Genomic DNA, 12,700 nt, shown 5'->3' with positions numbered 1-12,700 from the left:
TCACTGAATAAGGTTAAGCCAAGCGTTTAGCCGACATACATTTTTTTTAATTTTTGGCAGTATTTGGCATTGAGGATGTCAACTTGTTCTCTTTTTACATTCATCCTTTGTTTACGTTTTCTACTATTTGATGACACTTTCAATCGACAATTTGACATCCTTAATGATGTTGGCCCTTGTTCCTTAGTGGAATTTTCATGGACAAAATTTGCAATGATGTTCATGGAGCCTATCCACTTTATGTTTTCGCAAGTGACCTAACCTTCTATTAGTGAGTCCTGAGTTTGATATTAGAAGCAAACTCTGTTTAGTAAAAAATATTATATCAAACGGTAATTATTTTTTTATATTTCATTTATAACAGGCGGTACGTTTTTTGATATCGTATGGGGTTGGTACACTATCAATACCATATGATATCGAAATAAAACCAATTGGTGATAATTTTTCTTTCAGTTCAAAGACCGGCCTAGTCGTATGCCTTCTCTAAGACCTTTACGGTCTTTCAGCAGAGTTGATTTGGATTTTGACCCTTGAATTATGGTATAATAACCTAAAGTACCATATCCAGTTTTAAGTTCCTGCGCACTAGCTTATTTGTAGTACAATAATACCTCGATTTACAACGTACCGGCTAACTTCGTTTGGATTTTCGTCGCCAAAAAAAATTGTTTCTAGTAACTTCTTTTAACGTCGTCATTCGATTTACCTTGTCTCAGTAGTTTAAATAACGAAATGGCCGCCATTCGATTAACGTCGTCTCAGTAGTTTCAAAGAAGAAATCGGTCATTGTGCTTTGTTGTTTATACTCTTAAGGAACTGAAGCCCCAGGTTTAACTACTACAAATTTTTTTCAACAAATTCGTGTTTTCGTCAAAATTTTCTTTAATTTTAGAACCGCACTGCGACATTTCAATTAGGTGTGGAGAGAGTCTTTTAGGGTCCACTGACCCAAATCAGAAAGAAAAACCACTCATATTCGTGTTCCTGGGGTCATTTTACGGAGATATTTTTGGGATTTTTATAGTGAACTGCACTTTTGCCATGGACTTGCTGAAACTCAACCAATTAAATTGGAGTTTTGACGTATAAGTTATTTGAATTTCGATTTACGTTGCGAGTTTATGGAATCAATAATAGCGTATATCGATGTATTACTGTATTCACTCATGGATATTGAGATAAGATAGTCTTGTGGTGCGCCATGCATTATTCTTTATTCTTACTACAGTTTATTAATCTATTTCTTAGCATGTGGTTTATCTAGTGTATAAAAGTCCGATCCAATTATTCAAACTTAGTTAATCTAAATTTAAAGGTAATTTAAAAAATTACTGTTATCGCCGCAATTAATGATCATACAACTTCTGTTAGATTTTCGATAAATTCAACACTTATCTGTAATTCTTCCTCAAATAGCATTATTAGCAATTCGATATGGTTGTTAAATAAATGTTATTAGTAAAACATGTCACGATTTTTCTTCAGTTTAGAAATTCCAAAGTATTCCCCCTTCTTTTGCTTGGGCTTGACATACATCTACGTCATTCAGGTAAATCGTTGAATTGGGCTTTGTTATACAACCAACAAGTTGTCAAACAAGATTTTAAGTTTATTTTGTATTGGTATGCTTTTTTTTAATTTATAAATTTCTCCGGCTGAGATTCTCGTTGAGGCTTTGGGGGGAGGGCTTTTATGAAATTCTCAGAAAATTCTTGTTTTGTATATTGTATCATGCATCACCCATCAATACTTTTACTAACCAAACTGATGAATCATGAGTTAACCATTATTCATTAGCGCCATTATCATTATGAGCAGCATCAACCACAACATACCAATGGAAACATTATTATGGTTGTTTTTAAATTTACAACATTTTCTTGGTAATTGTTGCGTTATATAAGGCAATGGACCACAAAGAGTATATCCGTAGTTGAAAAGTTCAATGTCGTACAAAAATGCAAAAAAAAACTGTTATAATGCCAAGACTTTTGAATGGGTGTTACTGAACTTTGTGATCCTTAGTTGATATCCACAGAGAATAAAAGCATAACCCCCAAAGAGATATCCCCCAATGATGCTCAAAATGATATTGAAGTTAACCTTCTAGACAATTCAACGAAATGGAGCAGATATGGAAAGATTGTTGCAGTGAATTCCGTCGATATATGGAGTTTGATTCGACTTGAAGTTGAAAGATCTTTTAAAAACTCTCTTGAAAGATCAATCAAAGTTAAAGAATTCAAAATCTTACAAAAGATTCTTACAAATAATTTTCCTTTATCGGGTAATGGAAACCTTCTCGTCCCAGCTTTTAAATTATCTTAGAAATATTTTTAATTCATAAATGAATTAATTCAATGATGATAGGAGATAATGAAAGGTATGGGGATAGGAAGAGTTCTGGAAAGGTTAAAAGCACCTAGCCGATTTAGTTTATAAGCCGTATAGAAAACAAAACGCACAGAGAAGTTGAGAATTGAATCTACTTCACACAAGCGTGCAACATTTTAATAATCTACGTCCTTAGCCGGTGCTAGATTTTTTGGATTTGTTCTATTTATTATGAAATCCTTCATATGTTTCAGATTATTATTTATTGTTACTCTTCCACATTTCCCTTTTCTAACAATTTTCTTATTGTTCAAATGGTTTTCAATTTTTTTGTTTTAATTGTACAAAATTTATTTTTTGAAGGTTCCCTTAAGCATAAATAACCAAAGATTCCAATTACTTTAATTGTCCGTCTAGTCAAACAGGTAGTATACAGTACTTGTTTCAGATGGTAAGGTAGGTTACCTCCACCCAGATAAGCTTCATTTACACCCAGCACCCTGACATACTTATGCTTTTACAAAATTTTTATTATTATTTTCTGATGATGCATTCGTCGTCTACTTGATGGGGCTAGCAGAGGCTATGGCTTTTGATGGGGGGCTATCTATCACATGGGAATGGAATTTCAATCGTGACACTTTGTCAATATTGAATTTCAACCACTTTACCATTATCAACAATTGCCTTTTTTTGATAAGTATGCAACTTTGTCAAATGTAATGAACAGTTTTCAAAAGTTTTCATGTAAATGCAATGTATGTGAGTGATTTGGGAAGGGTGACTTATGGTTGGCTGAGGGTAAAATAAAGCCTATGCTAAAGATAAGGAATTTGTAATAAAAAAACTAAATTTTCTTATTTGTAAGGCCAACATTATGAATCATAATGCCATCGTTGGTTGATAAGGTTGATAATATCTATGCATTTTTTATGTTATCAAATTTAAGAGGAATTTAAGAAATCACAATGCTCAGGAGGTAAACAGACGTTATTTGTTTTTTCTTCGAAAAATAAATGTTAATATATATTCTTCAGTTATGAAATAAATAAAAATGAAATTGTTTTTTGATTTAGCTTTTATACTTTATTATTTTTTTTTAGATAGACATCTTTTCCCTATGTAAGGAAATTAAATTCCTTTTCAAAGAGAATTATAATTTTTTTATTAAATTTTTCAAATAATATACATTCTTATAGTCTACGGAGTTTTTTTTCTAAATAATTTGAAAAAAATTTCAATGTTATATGGAAAATACAATAAGATATCTAAATAGGGATTGGTGAAAGAAAAACATTTTGTTAGTATTCAAAGAACATTATGGGCAATTCAAAATTATTTTATTTAGGAGGAAGTTTACATTTATTCCTAAAATGTTAAAAAAAATAAAATGTTTAGTACAGAAATATATACAGAGTATGTTTTAAGAAGCAAAACGCGCTAAGTTGCTCCGTGTCGAACCTTGAAAGCCCACCTACACGGATTGTGCTAAAGATTTATCAGTATAAGCTCAATGAGGATTTTAATTCTGAAGAAGTTAAACCGGTGTAATCGTTAATATAGGGGTACGGTTCAGTTGAACAAAAATAAATCCAACGACAAATTGAATCAACCAAAATAAATATTAGCGCAAAAAACAGATTATTTAAAATTTTTATCAAAATTGATAATATAAACAATGGCTTCTCTATATATAGGGGATTCGCATTCTACGCTGATTAAGATAACATACCATTTAAAGTAATTGTACATGACCTCTAGCCGAATTATCCACGAAATTATAACCAAAAAAGGTCAACAATACCCAATATAATGTAATAATACGGTATTAATAGTGAAAAAAAAATCCCGTATGGTATCAAAACAATACCGTCTGGTATGGATAAAACGATAAGTACCGTTTGGAATTAGATTTATTACCAAACAGGTGAAGCAACACCTTATGGTATGAAAATAATACCGCCTGGTATTGATCAAAAATAAAACGATAAATACCATTTGGTATAAAATTTACTGCCAAACAGGTGAAGCAACCACGCATGGTATCCAAAGAATACCGCCTTGTCAGGATGAAATAAAAAACGATAAATAGCCTTTGGTATTAGATAGGCAATGTTTTTAATACTAAATTTTTATTGGTTGAGATTGTTTTAATGCTATTCTCGTTACCACTTGAACAACTCAACCACTCATTAAATTCAAATAAATACCATAGAAAATAATTCCCATCCTATGATGGAGGGTGTAGTTAAAATTATGCAGGTGTTATAATACTTATTTCGTAATTCCGTTTGTAACACATTGAAATATTCACCTGAGACCCAACAAAGTATATACATATTATTGATCGTCTTTACATTCTTAGTCGACTTAGCCATGTCCGTCCGTCTGGCGAAAGTACGCAAACTGTCGAAGAAATCAAGCTAGGCGCTTGAAACTTTACACAAATATTTCCTATTAGTGTAGGTCAGTTGGAATTGTCAATGGCCCATATCGGTTTATACTTGGATCCGATCCTGGATCTTGACTTCATGAGCCTTTAGGCGGTGCAATTCTTATCCGATTTGAATGAATTTTGGCATAAGGTGGTTTGTGATGACTTCCAACAACTGTGTTAGGTATGGTTCTGATCGCTCCATAACATGATGTAGCTGCCATATAAACCGATTTCAGATCTTCAATTCTTGAGCAATTATTACCCGATTTGACTGAAATTTTGCACGAGGTCTTTTGTTATTACTTACTCAACAATTATGCCAAGTATGGTTCAAATCGGTTGATAACCTAATATAGTTGCCAAACAAATCGATCTCGGATCTTCAATTCTTGAGCATCTTGAGTGCGCAAATGTTACCCTATTTGACTGAAAAATTGCACGAAGGCTTTTGTTTCTACTTCCAAAAATTATGCCAACTATGGACCAAAACGATTCTTATCTTGAAATAGCTCCCATATAACTGATCTCCCGATAATACTCCTTTAGCCTCTAGGCAATTCTTATCCGATTTGAATAAAATTTTGTATGAGGTGTTTTGTGAGGACTTCCAACAACCTTGTTAAGTATGGTTCTAATCGGTTCATAACTTGATGTAGCTCCCATATAAACTGATCTGGGGTCTTGACTTCTTGAGCCCTAGAGGGCGCAATTATTACCCTATTTGTCTGAAATTTTGCACGAGGTCTTTTGTTTCTACTACCAACAAATATGCCAAGTATGGTTCAAATCGGTTGATAACCTAATATAGCTGCCATACAAACTGATCACGGATATTGAATTCTTGAGCCTCTTGAGTGTGCAATTATTACCCGATTTGAATCAAATTTTGCACGAAGTTTTTTGTTTTGATTTCCAGCAATTGTGTTAAGTATGGTCCAAATCGGTTCATATCCTGATATAGCTCCCATATGAACCGACCTCCCGATAATACTCCTTGAGCCTATAGAGGGTTCAATACTTATCTGATTTGGCTGAAATTTTGTACAAGGACTTCTCCTATGACCTTCAACATACGTGCCAAATATGGTATTTATCAGTCTATAGCCTGATATACAAATAACAAATTTTGCCCATGAACATTCCACTAAAGAACAGGGGCAAACGAATGCAGTTCGATTCAAGTTTTAAGCTCAATGATAAGGGGCCTCCTTTTTATAGCCGAGTCCGAACGGCATGCCGCAGTGCGACACCTCTTCGGAGAGAAGTTTTTAATAGCATAGTACCTCACAAATGTTGCTAGCATTAGGAGGGGAAAACCACCGCTGAAAAATACCCTCCTTAATCTGGTATTGAATTAATACCAAATGGTATTAAAAATAATACTCAATAAAAACATTAGAACAATCTGCTAAAATCGACGCACCCATATTAGAAATATGGTGTTTTATATTTTTTTTACAAAAGGAAGAATTCACGCCCTTACAAATAATAGCTTGGACATTTTCAAGTCAATACACAACATGCGGACATTAAACAAGTAAAATAAAATATGATCAGAGTGTGGAGAAAATAATATTGAATATGTTGTAAGGCTTTTCTCAAAGTTTTTTTTTAGTTCCTGAACTAAATAAAAAACAGTTTTTTATAACCTAATTTTAGATATTTTTTATTTGTTGTTTTCGATCAATTTCAAGGTTCCTTAATCACCTATAATGTTTTGGGATTGTAACAAATATTTCTCTCTATAAAAAATGTTTATCTTTAGAATCTATGGAATGTTGAAAATATTTGCTTACATTTCTAAACCTACCTTTTGTGGATTGCTGCGTTCTTTTTGCTGATGTCGATACTCTAGATGATATTCATCCACAGAGATGAAAAGCCACCAACCAAGCAACAAGAAAATTTGTGGCAGCCTCAATGAGATGATATTGAAGTCTTTGAAGTTTGATATTCTAGCCCCCAAAGTAGTGGTAATCCAATTATAGGGCGGTTTTCATTGAAGTCGTTTCTTTTCGCACTGATTCACAAGAGCATTGCGTTTTTTGGTGTTTTGTTTTTTTCGTTGGTGATTTATGAATTTCTTGTTTTGTTTTTTTTCTAGTTTCACTTAATTATAATGTATCATGAAGATGAATGTCGTTGTTCTATATGTCAATGCTTCTTTTTTAGACGTTCTTTATGTTGTGTTGTTTGCTTCACTAGTTAAAACATTGTTTTATTATTTATGTGTTATTTTATTTATGGTAACCTCTAAAACGTTGGTTAATGACACTATTTTAAGCTAATTGTAGTGTGAATTTTGTTTTTTGCACTTAGGTATTTTTCACGCAATTTTTTTGTTCTCTTCAAAATATTCACAGAGGTGGCTTTGTTTCTCTTTCAAAACTTTAACAATAAAGTATTATTTTCATTGTTGTTGTTGTTATTCATAAAATGTAAACAAACACTCTACTTGTAAACAAACACTCTTCACTCTACTTCACACGGTGGCTGCCCGTCTGTGTTTGCAAAATTAATTGTTATAAGATTTTAATTTTTATGAACAATACACACTTTACCCACAAAAATAATATTAAATAAAATTTTTATTAAATTCAGTAATGGAGATATACTTTAACTCAAAAATTAACTAAATTAACGAAAACGGATTTACGGGCGTGCGCGCACGTCTTGATCGCTGAATTGTTTGGCTGCGTTTGTCAATGAGTGTTGCCATGCTTTTGCTCACTTTGCTTTAGCTCAAAGGTAAACACTGAGCAGCAACAGCGCAGCTGCCTAGAAGATAATGTTCTCTGCTGCGACGAACTCGAGCACATGTATTGGATTACTCATAGCTCATTTCATTTCTTATTATTAAGAACTGAGTAAAAACTCGCTCGCTGGTCAACAATAAATTCCTCTTCGCCTTTGGTGACGCATTCGTTTGGCGTCATGTGTGTGTGTGTGTGTGTGCATGTGGGGTGGGGTGGTTGGTGGTGATTGTGTTAACCCTGCCTTGCGTTGCAACGTCAATGTAAACAAACCGGCATTGTTTGTTGTTTTCATGAGACTTTAACTATATATGGGTTACCTGGAGTTGTTTTATTGGTACACTCAAAAAATTAATGTTGGTTGAAATGAACTTTTTTTTACAACCAGAATGGTTATCTTATGATCTTTCTTACATTGCAAGACTGTTCGTGACCTTACAGTTATGGTTGTTATTGCCCTTATGGCAATTTCACTGTCCGTAAAGTTGTTCACACTCAAGCTCTCGTTAGCGCCACACCACATCAGTTTCCTTGATCGCCCGCATTTCCGCCTGTAGGACCGTATTATGGTCAGGCAGTCAAAAATAGATCTCAGTCCTTGGGTTCTCAATGTAGGCCCCCAGGCCCACTCGTCTCTAGCTTCGATCCATCCGTGTAACATGATCTTCAAGATGGCAATACTAGGGTTCCGACAATCTAAGAGTGTGCCCCTGGCAGCAGTGCCTTCCATTCGACCTCGAGGTTCGTCTGAGGTATGCGATCGGAAACCTCTTCCTTTCCGTGATTGCCCGGATCTCCGCCTGTAGGACCGTATTATGGTCAGGCACTCTAAAATAGATCTCAGTCCTTGGGTTCTCAATGTAGACCCCCTGGCCCATTCATCTCTAGCTTTGATCCATCCGTCTAACATAATCTTCCAGATGGCAATACTAGGGTTCCGTCAATCTAAGAGTGTGCACCTGGCAGCAGTGCCTCGCATTCGACCTCGAGGTTCATCTCAGGTATCCGATCGGAAACCTCTTCCTTTCCATCCAGGTTTCCTATCGTCGTCTCGATTATACTGCGATGGTATGAGCTGCTCCCATCCTCAATCAATTCTCCCATCGCCTTAAGTCTCAGTGGCTTAAGTGGCTGCCTCACACTTAATCTGTATGTCAATGAGTCAGATATCTACAATAGTCTCCAGTGCCTTAGTGAGCGTGGTCCCAATCGCTCCTAATCTGAACCTGTTGTATAGCACTTTTCTCCATAGAAGTCAACCTTACTACTGAGGCGTAAGTAAGTATTGGTCTAATCATGCTCTTGTAGAGCCAGTGGACTATTCTCGGATTCAGGCTCCATTTCGAGCCTACGGCCCTTCTATATAGTGCTCATCATCTGTGAGCCTTCTCATTACGCTCCTGAATGTAAGGGCTTCCAATTCAGTTTCCTGTCCAAGATCACACCTAAGTATTTGATCTTGTCAGATATCGTTCCATACTTGGTTGGAATGTTGGAGGCCATAATAAGACATTGTGCAAAATTTCAGCCAAATCTAGAGACCCTAGAAGTACAATCGGATGATCGGCTTATATGGGAGCTTTATCAGGTTACGGACCGACTCTGGCCATATTAAGCACATATGTAGGAGCGGGCATTGTGTAAATTTTCAACCTTCCGACAGACGGACGGACATAGCTAGATCGACTTAGCATGTCAACACAAGAAAACATTAATTAACAGGGTCGCAGATCAATATTTCGAGGCATTACAAACGAATAGCCCATCATGTAGTGGTGGGTAAAAACATTAAAATATATGTCAAAAAAGTTATTGGGGAGTTATTGGTAAAAAATTACGTGTTCTGTAACCCAAAATTCAGTGGATTCTTTGCAATTTCGCCTTCAGGCGATCATTAAATCTAAAGGATACCCTACACCATTATCCTTATAGATCCTTAATATAATATTTGATGCAATCATGCTTTTGTGATGTCATTATGATTTTTGGGAGCTTTAAAGCAAATAATTTAAAAATATGAGACTAATATATAATTTTATTACAATAGCGCATAGGTTTTATCGAATAATATTTTGAGTTTGTAGTTTTAATAAATTACAAGACTTGTTATTCACTAATACATTAAGTATATATGGGTGCATACTTCATTTATTTGAATCTGTATACAAACATCTTCAAATATCATTCAATCATCATTTTTCTTCGAGTGTACTTGACAGATTATTTCACTCAATTCGTGTTATCACCACTCATTGCTTGCACAGCTGTCACCTTCTTTCTCAACGGGGTCGCTCAACTTCAACAACTATAAAACTCTCCCTCTTTCTCTCTCTCTCTCTCTCTTTGTCTGTCTCCCCTATTTTATATTACATTCTTTCTTCTTTTGTTTATGTTAACGTTTTTGCTCTATAATACAAAACAATATAGCGGTTCCACATAATGATTTTAGTTTCTTTGTGTTTTCTCCTGTTGTTGTTTTTGTTTTAGAATCTGACGCACCCGATTTTTGTTGGTAGTTTGGTGTTTGGAGAAAACTAAAACTGTCTGGTTGCGCACGCGCTATTCTCTTTTATCGCCAACAAATAACAGCTGATCGATCATTGTAAATATAGAACGAGAACGAACAAGGCATTGTCGTCATTATCTTCATTATTGGCTGTCAATAAAATCTCGAAGGAGAAAGGCAGAAACGCAGCACCACGAGAAAGGTAAGTTCATTTTAACTCATATGGATTGGTGAATGCTGAGGTTTTCTAGATAATAAACGGCAGCTGTGGCTGCTGCCGGTGGATGGTAGATGTTGTGATTGGTGTTCTCTTCTTCATGTGGAAATCACAGCCGGCGGTGGCGAGTTGAATGTGGTTGAATATCCCCTTTGTGAATGCAATGGGAAATTAATGAGCACCAAGAAATTTCAATAACAAAGTTTTCAGTTAGTGATTTTAATGGGGGGTTGTAAAAAGGTGTTTTAAAACAGGAGAGGCCAGTCTGGTTTACCGTAAAAGGACTATCATTTAACGAGTTCATTGTATATACAGTTCCATGCAAATATAATGCCACAGAGGTACATTTTCACAATTTGCCTAAAAATTAACTGCAAAAAAAAATTTTTTTTACATCGATATATTGAATTAGATTCTAATGATACATTTTTATTATCACAAATCCCAATTTACGGGTAGATTAACTTTTTGCGGTTTTCTTTAAAACAACATCAAAATTATGCGTTGCACAATTAAGGACACACTTACTTGTAAGCAATAGAAATATAATTTGTATACCCACCACCGTTGGATAGGGGGTATATTCATTTAGTCATTCCGTTTGCAACACATCGAAATATCAATTTTCGATCCTGCAAAGTATATATATTTCGGATCGTCGTAAAATTCTAAGACGATTTAATGATGCCCGTGTGTTTGTCCGTCCGTTTGTCGTAATCACTCTACAGCCTTCAAAAATTGAGATATGCTGAAATTTGGCACAGATACGTCTTTTTTATGCACGCTGGTTAAGTTCTTGAACGGGCCAAATCGGACCATATTTGGATACAGCTGCTATATAGACCCATTTTACGATAAAGGGTCTAATGCCCACAAAAACTCTATTTTTCATCCGAAATTTGCAACAGTGTGTTAATTTAAGCCTTCCGACATCTGACCTAAATATGAATTAGATCGGTCCATATTAAGATATAGCTGCCATATAGACCGATCTCCCGATAAAGGGTCTGAAGCCCATAAAAGATTTATTTATTACCCGATTTCGCTGAAATTTATAATAGTGGGTTATTTTAAGCCTCCTGACATCGGAACCAAATATGGTTCAAATCGGTCCATATTTAGATATAGCTGCCATACAGACCGAAATCCCGATAAAGGGTTTGAAGACCATAAAAGCTTTACTTTTTATCCGATTTCGCTGAAATTTGGAATTGTGCGCAGTTTTAAGCCTCTCAACATCCGACCCAAATATGGTTCAGATCGGATTATATTCAGATATAGCTGCGATATTGATCGATCTGCCGATAAAGGGTCTGAAACCCATAAAAACTCTATTTATTACTCGATTCCTTTGAAATTTTAAACAGTGGGTAGTTTTACACCTCCCATCCTAGGACCCAAATAAGGTTTGTATCGGACAATATTTAGATATGGCTTCCATACAGAGCGATCTGCCGATGAAGGGTCTGAAGCCCATAAAAGCTTTATTTTTTATCCGATTTCGCTGAAATTTGAAATACAAAATTCAACAGTGACTTATATTTATTAGACCACTCAATGTCCATGCCGAATTCGGGTGCATAAGTTATCCAATTTTCACCAGATTGTGGCCAAATGGGGTTTACATATACACCCGAGATGGTGGGTATCCTAAGTTCGGCCCGGCCGAACTTAATGTCTTTTTACTTTTTTATAATAGTTTAAATGAAATCTAATTTAATCGTGTCGGGCAAGCTGTTAACAAAGACATTTATTAAATTTGAGTGCTTGAATTGTTTTAAAAATCCGTTGAATAACCCATGTCAAAATTGGCGACCCCAGAACTGCGGTAAATTATAATTGAATCATATGAAAAATATCACAAATCATATGGAGTAATTGGATAAATTCTTCCCGAAGTCGTTATTGCAAATTGCAAATTTTGCCCATGAACATTCCATTAAGGAACGGGGGCAAACTTCTCACATATCAATGAGTGCAGTCCGAATCAAGTTTAAGCTCAATGATGAGGGGCCTCCTATTTATAGCCGAGTCCGAACGGCGTGCCGCAGTGCGACATCTCTTTGGAGAGAAGTTTTACATGGCATAATACCTCACAAATGTTGCCAGCATTAGGAGGGGAAAACCACCGTTGAAAAGTTTTTTCTGATGATCTCGCCAGGATTCGAACCCAGGCGTTCAGCGTCATAGGCAGACATGCAAACCTCTGCGCTACGGTGGCCTCCTCCCAAAGTCGTTATACTATCAGAAAAGTCATATTATGATTAAAATATGAAAATCCCATCGCAAATAAGAATAAGCGTGCTAAGTTCGGCCGGGTCGAATCTTGGGAACCCACCATGGCGCTGTCAATATTATAGTCCGACAAATAGATAGCAGATACGTTTTCTACTCTAAAATACCTATCATGTGAGTCCCATATTGTCATGATTGGTCTATATATATACTTG

At 35.4% G+C, this 12,700-nt stretch overlaps 2 protein-coding genes across 2 annotated transcripts in view; one reads left to right on the top strand and one right to left on the bottom strand.

Annotated features, from left to right (window-relative positions):
• The window catches only part of LOC106081167 (uncharacterized), a 49,191-nt gene extending 41,714 nt beyond the window's left edge, over positions 1-7,477 (bottom strand). Inside the window, exon 1 of the mRNA XM_013242949.2 lies at positions 6,585-7,477. The gene's annotated coding sequence lies outside the window, so the exon portion shown is untranslated. The remainder of the gene's footprint in view (positions 1-6,584) is intronic.
• The window catches only part of LOC106087883 (inositol-pentakisphosphate 2-kinase), a 308,454-nt gene that overhangs the window by 21,181 nt on the left and 274,573 nt on the right, over positions 1-12,700 (top strand). Inside the window, exon 2 of the mRNA XM_059370373.1 lies at positions 10,015-10,235. The gene's annotated coding sequence lies outside the window, so the exon portion shown is untranslated. The remainder of the gene's footprint in view (positions 1-10,014; positions 10,236-12,700) is intronic.

The sequence above is a fragment of the Stomoxys calcitrans genome, chromosome 5 (genome assembly GCF_963082655.1).
Source record: "Stomoxys calcitrans chromosome 5, idStoCalc2.1, whole genome shotgun sequence".
Taxonomy (NCBI): Eukaryota; Metazoa; Arthropoda; class Insecta; order Diptera; family Muscidae; genus Stomoxys; species Stomoxys calcitrans.
Note: the sequence above shows the minus strand (reverse complement) of the source record. Positions and strands in the feature narration are given on the sequence as shown.